Source organism: Hemiscyllium ocellatum, chromosome 19 (genome assembly GCF_020745735.1).
Source record: "Hemiscyllium ocellatum isolate sHemOce1 chromosome 19, sHemOce1.pat.X.cur, whole genome shotgun sequence".
NCBI classification, from domain to species: domain Eukaryota; kingdom Metazoa; phylum Chordata; class Chondrichthyes; order Orectolobiformes; family Hemiscylliidae; genus Hemiscyllium; species Hemiscyllium ocellatum.
In genome coordinates this window covers 77094162-77100879 of record NC_083419.1, presented here as the reverse complement: position 1 = coordinate 77100879, position 6718 = coordinate 77094162, and the positions used below count along the sequence as shown (strand labels likewise).

Here is a 6718-nt window from a genome sequence, read left to right as displayed (position 1 = left end):
TGGGAGTTGGTGGAAAGGGGAGCAGTGCATCAAGGATGAATTAATAACATTGAGAGTGAGGGATGAACATGCAGAAAGTGACAGGTGAATAGCAACCTAGAAGGAATTGATTTGCACGAAAGTGAGTCTGATTTGATGAAAAGGCTGGCTGTACGCTATTTTGCACACAGACTCGGTAGACGAGAAATAAAACCAACACACACAAAAGTTAACTAATAAAACTTATTTTCGGATTATGAAATGTGGAGGGCTCCATTCCCAGAAATGCTGCAATACCAGGACAATGTGCGAAGTAAATGGAGCAAGCTCAAAGATCAAAGTCATTACTGCAAAAATCCGATTAATATTTAAACCTAATTCAGGGACATATCAGATATTAAAACTGACAAGAACAGACACTGCACGTGATCTTAGTCAAAAGGCCGAGTGGTGATACTGGTGTTATCAATAATATTAGAGTGGTGCTGGAAAAGCACAACAGCTTAGGCAGCATCCAAGGAGCAGGAAGATTGACATTTCGGCCAAAGGTCTTCATCAGGAGTGAGGTGTGGAGCTTCGGTGGTAGAGAAACAAATTGAACGTTGAACTAGGTTGATGGTAGCTTACAGTGCAATAAGTGGGCCGATGTGGGTGTGGAGCTGATAGGACGGAGTGGATAGGTGGGAAGGAAGATTGGCAAGTGGGAGAGGTCATGACGGTGTTGAGCTGGGAGGTTGGAACTGGGGAAAAGTGGCGGGTAGGAGAAATGAGGAAGCTGATGAAGTCCACATTGATGCCATGAGTTTGAAGGGTCCCAAGACAGAAGATGAGGCGTTCTTCATTCAAGTGTCGGGTGGTGAGGGAATGGAGATGGATGAGGCCCAGGACATGCATCTCCTCTGCAGAGTGGGTGGGCGAGTTGAAGTGTTGAGCCACGTGTTGGTGGGGTTGATTGATGCGGGTGTCCCCGAGATGTTCCCTGAAGCAATCTCCGAGGAGGCGTCCAATCTCCACAATGCAGAGGAGACCGCATCGGGAGCAATGGATATAATAGATGGAATTTGTGGAAGTGCAGGTGAAACTTTGATGGATGTGGAAGTCTCCTTTGGGGGTGGGGGGAGCGGGGAGGTGTGGGCGCAGATTTTGCAATTCCTCAGCCGACTCTTCCTCAGGAAACCTGCTCCAACTCCGCTAAGCGATGATGCAAACTGAGTATACTCAACCCCAGGAGCTTTTTTGTTAAAAAGTTTGACCTTGTCTCCATTGCCTCCACAATCCTTCTGACCGTGTGGTTTCCAGAATAGGCGCAATATAGAAGCACAGCAATAAATCATTGTTCTCGCAGTCTCTGTCACTGTGAACAATGAGCAGGAGACAGTGTTTTTTTAATGAGATGTTCTCTCTGCAAGTCCCACCAACGTGGATTGCATAAGTCCATGTACACTCTACTTCTGTTAACCACTTTTTGATTTGGACTCAATTGTCTATTGACTCTTCTGCCCGAAGTCTATCACTGCACGTTTCTCCATATTGGACTTTAGCTGCATCCATCCATCTACATAACCAAAATACCAATATCGTTCTGACATTCAACGTTATCCTGCTAAAAGCTCTCAGCTTCCCTTTTCACATAGACATATATTGGCATTGTGCCTGCATACTAGGACACAATGAACATCGAGATTACCAAGCATCCCCACGTTTACCAAACATTGCTGACCATTGAGGTGTGTGTGTGTGTGTGTGTGTGTGTGTGTGTGTGTGTGTGTGTGTGTGTGTGTGTGTGTGTGTGTGTGTGTGTGTGTGTGTGTGTGTGTGTGTACCTGTTTCCTGATATCCGTTTTCACTCCCAAACCGCTGGATAAGTCTTCCTCACAGTCCTACTCCAATAACCTGACAATAATTGGGAACGTATCATTTGCCCTCCTATTGGCTGCACCATCACATTACCTTACTGACCGTTGTGTACAGAACCCTCTCATTCCCAAAGGATGATAATATTTCATAATTTCTCATCATTTTAAACAGGAGCATTCAGATTTTATCTAAACATGCTACAATCATAAATCACATTTCAACACATAATATTTGATTTATTACATTTAAATTATGCATCCATTGAACTTTCAGAAGTCAAATTAACACAGATATGAAGTTTTGGTCACATGGAGTTCAGGGAAAGCTCGCCATTTAGATGCAAAAGTGGCTTCAAATTAGGAGACAGAGGGTGTTGGTTGATGATTGCTGTTCGGACTGAAGACCTGTGACCACAGGTGAGGTGCAAGGATTGATGCTGAATCCACTGATGTCCAACATTTATATAAAGCACTTAGATGTGATTATAGGAGGTATGTTTAGTAAGTTTTCAGGTGAAATTACAACTGGTGATGATGTGGACCGTGAAGATGGTTAGCTCAGAAAACAATTGACTTTGATCAGATGGGCCAATGAGCAGAGGAGTGGCAGGAGGAGTTAAATTTAGATAAATGTGAGGTGCTGGAATTTGGTGACGCAAGTCAGGGTAGGACTTACAAATTTAATGGTAAGATGTGAGTGCTGAACAAAGGCACCTTGGACTTCAGGTCCAATGTTCCATGGAGGTGGAGTTGCAGGTAGACAGGACCATGAAGAAGGCGTTTGAAACACTTGCTTTTATTCGTCAGTGCACTGAGTACAAGGGTTGAGATGTCATTTTGTGGGTTTAAAGGACAATGGTTCGGCCATTTATAAATACTGCATTCAATTCTGGTCTCCCTGACATTGGAAAAATGTGATACCTGGTTATCAGAAAAGATTTACAAAGCTGTTGCCAGGCTTCGAGGGTTTGAGATAGAAGAAGAGGCTGAATAGGCTGGGGTATTTTCCCTGGAGTGTCAGAGTCTGAGGGGTGCTATAATGAAGGTTAATAATATCATGATGGACATAGGTTGGGTAAACGAGTCCAAAACTAGATGGCATAGCTTTCAGGTGAGGGGGGAAAGGTTTAGATGTGATCGAAAGGGTGGTATTTTCATGCAGAGTGTAATGTGTGTATGGAATGAGCTGCCAGAGGAAGTTCTGGAGGTAGTACAATTACATCATTGAAAATACATCTGGATGTGTACATGAAGGAAGGATTTAAAGGGATATGGTTCAAATGCTCGTTAGTTGGACCCATATTTCCAAACGTAATTAAATTCACACCTCACTTCGATATCATGATCAAATATAGCACCTCAAATTGATACACAAACAGCAAGAGATAATTCCGGATAAACTCAGCAGGTCTGGCAACATCTGTGGAGCGAGGAAGCACTGTTATCTGATGTTTCTGTGAAGTCACCATGAGAACATAAACATTCGGGGCAGGTGGAGGCCATTTAGCCCCGCGAGCCTGCTCTGCTATTTAATACGGTCCTGGCTGATCTCATTTTGTTCTCTGCTCCACTGTCCTACCCGCTATCTGTCACCTGTTATTCCAGATTGTCCCACTAAGTAAACCCTCCTCTCTACCTCGTCAAACCTCTTTCCCAATCTTCAGTTACAATAATGGAAAATGACAGTTATGCAGTTATTTGACATTAGTCTTTATTGTCGAAAATACAACATCTACGGTTCAACCCTCATCCACTGCCCGTGTCCCACCTCAACAACGAAATCAATTAAAATTGCGAGACACGAATTTCCATTGACAAAACAATGTTGATTGTCTTGTAATAACTTATTTTTTTCTCAGAGTATATATTTAACTTACTTGTACTCTGACTTCCATCAGGTTTCTTGCTGTTGATGACAGCTTCATCTGTAAAGTTGTGGAAGAGATCATCAACAGTGCTATCAATAACCACCTGCTCAGCAATAACCTGCTCAGGGACCCCCAGTTTAGGTTTTGCCAGTATCATTAAGCTCTTGATCTCATTACAGCCTTCGTTCAAACATGGACAAAAAAGCTGACTTCCAGAGGTGTGGTGTGAGTGACATCCTTTGACATCAAGCCCGCATTTGACCGAGTATGGCATCAAGGAGTCCTGGTAATACTGGAATCAATGAGTATCAGGGGACAAATTATCCGCTGGTTTGTGTCAGACCTGGCACAAACAAAGATGGTTGTGGTTGAGGAGGGTCAGTCATCTCAACTCCAGGACATCTCTGCAGGTGTCCCGAAGGACTCCCGAGGCCCAAAAATCTTCAGCTGCATCATCAATGACCTTCCCTCCATCATAAGTTCAGAAGTGAGAATGTCCATTGATGATTGCATAGCGTTCAGCACCATTCCGGACTCCTCAGATACTGAAGCAGTCCATACTCAAATGCAATAAGACCTGGACAATATCCAGGCTGGTGTCGACAAGTGGCAAGTAACCTTCACACCACACAAATTCCAGGCAATGAACATCACCAATAAGTGGCACTCTCACCACTGACCATGACATTCAACGTTATTACCATCACGGGATCCCCCACTGTCAACATCCTTGGGGATACCATTGACTGGAACGCAACTGGACTCACCACATGAACACAGTGGCTACAAGATCAGGTCAGAAACTATGGACAATGTGGCGATTAACTCATGTCCTGACACCCCAAAGTCTATCCACCATCTCCAAGGCATAAGTCAGGAGTATAATGGAATTGTTTCCACTTGCTTGGATGGGTGCAGCTCCAACAATACTCAAGAAGCTTGACACAATCCAAGACGAAGCAACTCGCTTGGTTGTCACGACATCATCCAGGGGAAAAGGCCCAGCATGTCCAGCCTTCCTTGTAACTCAAACCGTCCAGTTCTGATAACTTCCTAGTAAATCTTTTCAGAATCCCTTCTACTTTAATAATATCATTGTTAAAGCAAGTCATCGCGAACTGAATGCAGTGTTTTAAAAGTTGCCTTACCAACAAGACTCCTATCCCAACTCCTATGCTCAGCGCTCTGAACAATGAAAGCAAATCTGCCAAACACTGCCTTCATCACCCTGTCTAACTATGATATCACTTTCAAGGAAGGGTGCATCAGAAACATACGCTCACTATCCTTCCAGGCAAAAATTCCAGAGCCGCACCACCCACTGGCTGAAAACCCTTTCTCTCAGGAAGCCTTCCATCTGTGATAATGGAGTGCCAGTTGTAGCGTTATTCCAGTTCAATATCTCTTCCTCACTGAGATCTGAAGTTGCAGTGCAACATTAATTTGTAGCAGATTTGCTATTGTAAATATCTGTGTCTTTAGATTAATCATTATTTAATGCATAAGAAGCATTTTGTTACCATGAACCTTCGCACATTCTCAAAAAATATTGTGAGTAGATAAGCAGCTGCAGTCATTTTAGTCATACCTATTGTTATCAGCTGCAGCCGATAATAAATGGAATGAGCAATGATTGATCAGAATCCCCTAATGAACCAAATATGGGGATGGAATCCTCTTCCTTGGGATGATGTGGACTTGTTGGGTCAAAGAACGTGTTTCTACACAGTAGGAATTGTTCCTTCGCTAGTTGGAACATTTATATAGTGATAAAGAAAGCTTTCTTGAAAACATTTAACAAATTCTTCACCATCCAATTCTTTAAAATTGTGGCAGTCCCAGTCAATGATTGGAAATTTGAAATCCCCATCTATTACAAGCTTATTGTTCTAATATATATTCGAGATGTCTACATGTTTGCTTCTCAATTCCTTCAACTATTCAGGGTAAATATGAAAAATAGATGGAGAATGGATTTAACACTTGGTATTTGAAGTGAATTGGAAAAGGTATCAGTGAGCCCCTTCTGACTATTGGAATGGACTGCCAGATAAAGTGGGAAGTGCAGGTACAGTTATAGAGTCATAGAGATATACAGCATAGAAACACAGCCTTCGGTTCAACTCATCCATGCCGACCCGATATTGTAACCTAATCTAGTCCCATTTGCCAGCACTTCGTTCATAACCCTCTAAACCAGTCTTATTCATATTCTGATCCAGATGCTTTCAAAAGTTGCAGTTGTACCAGCCTCCACCACTTCCTCTGGTAGCTCATTCCATACAGGCACTTACCTCTGTGTGAAAACTTTGCCCCTTAGGTCCCTTTTATATCATTCCTTTCTCACCCTAAAGTTATGCCCTCTCGTTCTGGACTCCCCCACTCCAGGGAAAAGGTCTTGTCTATTTACCCTATCCATGCTTCTCATGATTTTATAAACCTCCATAAGGTCACAACTCAGCTTCAGTTACATTACAAGCCATATGTTTTCATGAAAAGGGCTCTCGGAAATATCTAATCTAATTATACTCGTGATGTTTTCCTCAATCAGAAATGCCACGCCTTTTTCTCTCTTGCCTCTCTTCGTATCCTTCCTGTAACATCTAAAACCCAAAATATTGAACAGATAGTCCTGTCCTTCCCTCAGCCACGCTTCTGTAATAGTTATGATATCTCAGCTCCATGTTTCCATCCATGTCCTGAGCCCATCAGCTTATCATCTTTTAGTCGTATACAAAATAAAGTATGTATTTGAGAGAGGAATAGCAGCAGGAGAGTTCTGATCTACTCTCTTACCTTTCCTGACAGTAAATCATCTATCTGACTGATGCTGCTGTGTAATTTCTTCTCTAAATTTACTAGTCATCACACTCAGTTTCTCAGGGCTGCTCTCAGTGTGGTTAAGTTAAGAGGTATAGCTGTCAATGGCACCTTATATATGAAAATGAGTTTCCATTCCTTTACCACAAAAAAAAGGAAAAGACATGAATGTTGAAAATAAATCAAACGCAATTG

The 6718-nt window shown here is 42.5% G+C and overlaps 1 non-coding gene across 1 annotated transcript; it reads right to left on the bottom strand.

Annotated features, from left to right (window-relative positions):
* Positions 1-242: 242 nt before the first annotated feature.
* LOC132825075 (U2 spliceosomal RNA) lies at positions 243-434 on the bottom strand. The gene has a single exon (XR_009645741.1). It is a non-coding gene; the product is annotated as a U2 spliceosomal RNA (small nuclear RNA).
* Between the last annotated feature and the right edge of the window lie 6284 nt (positions 435-6718).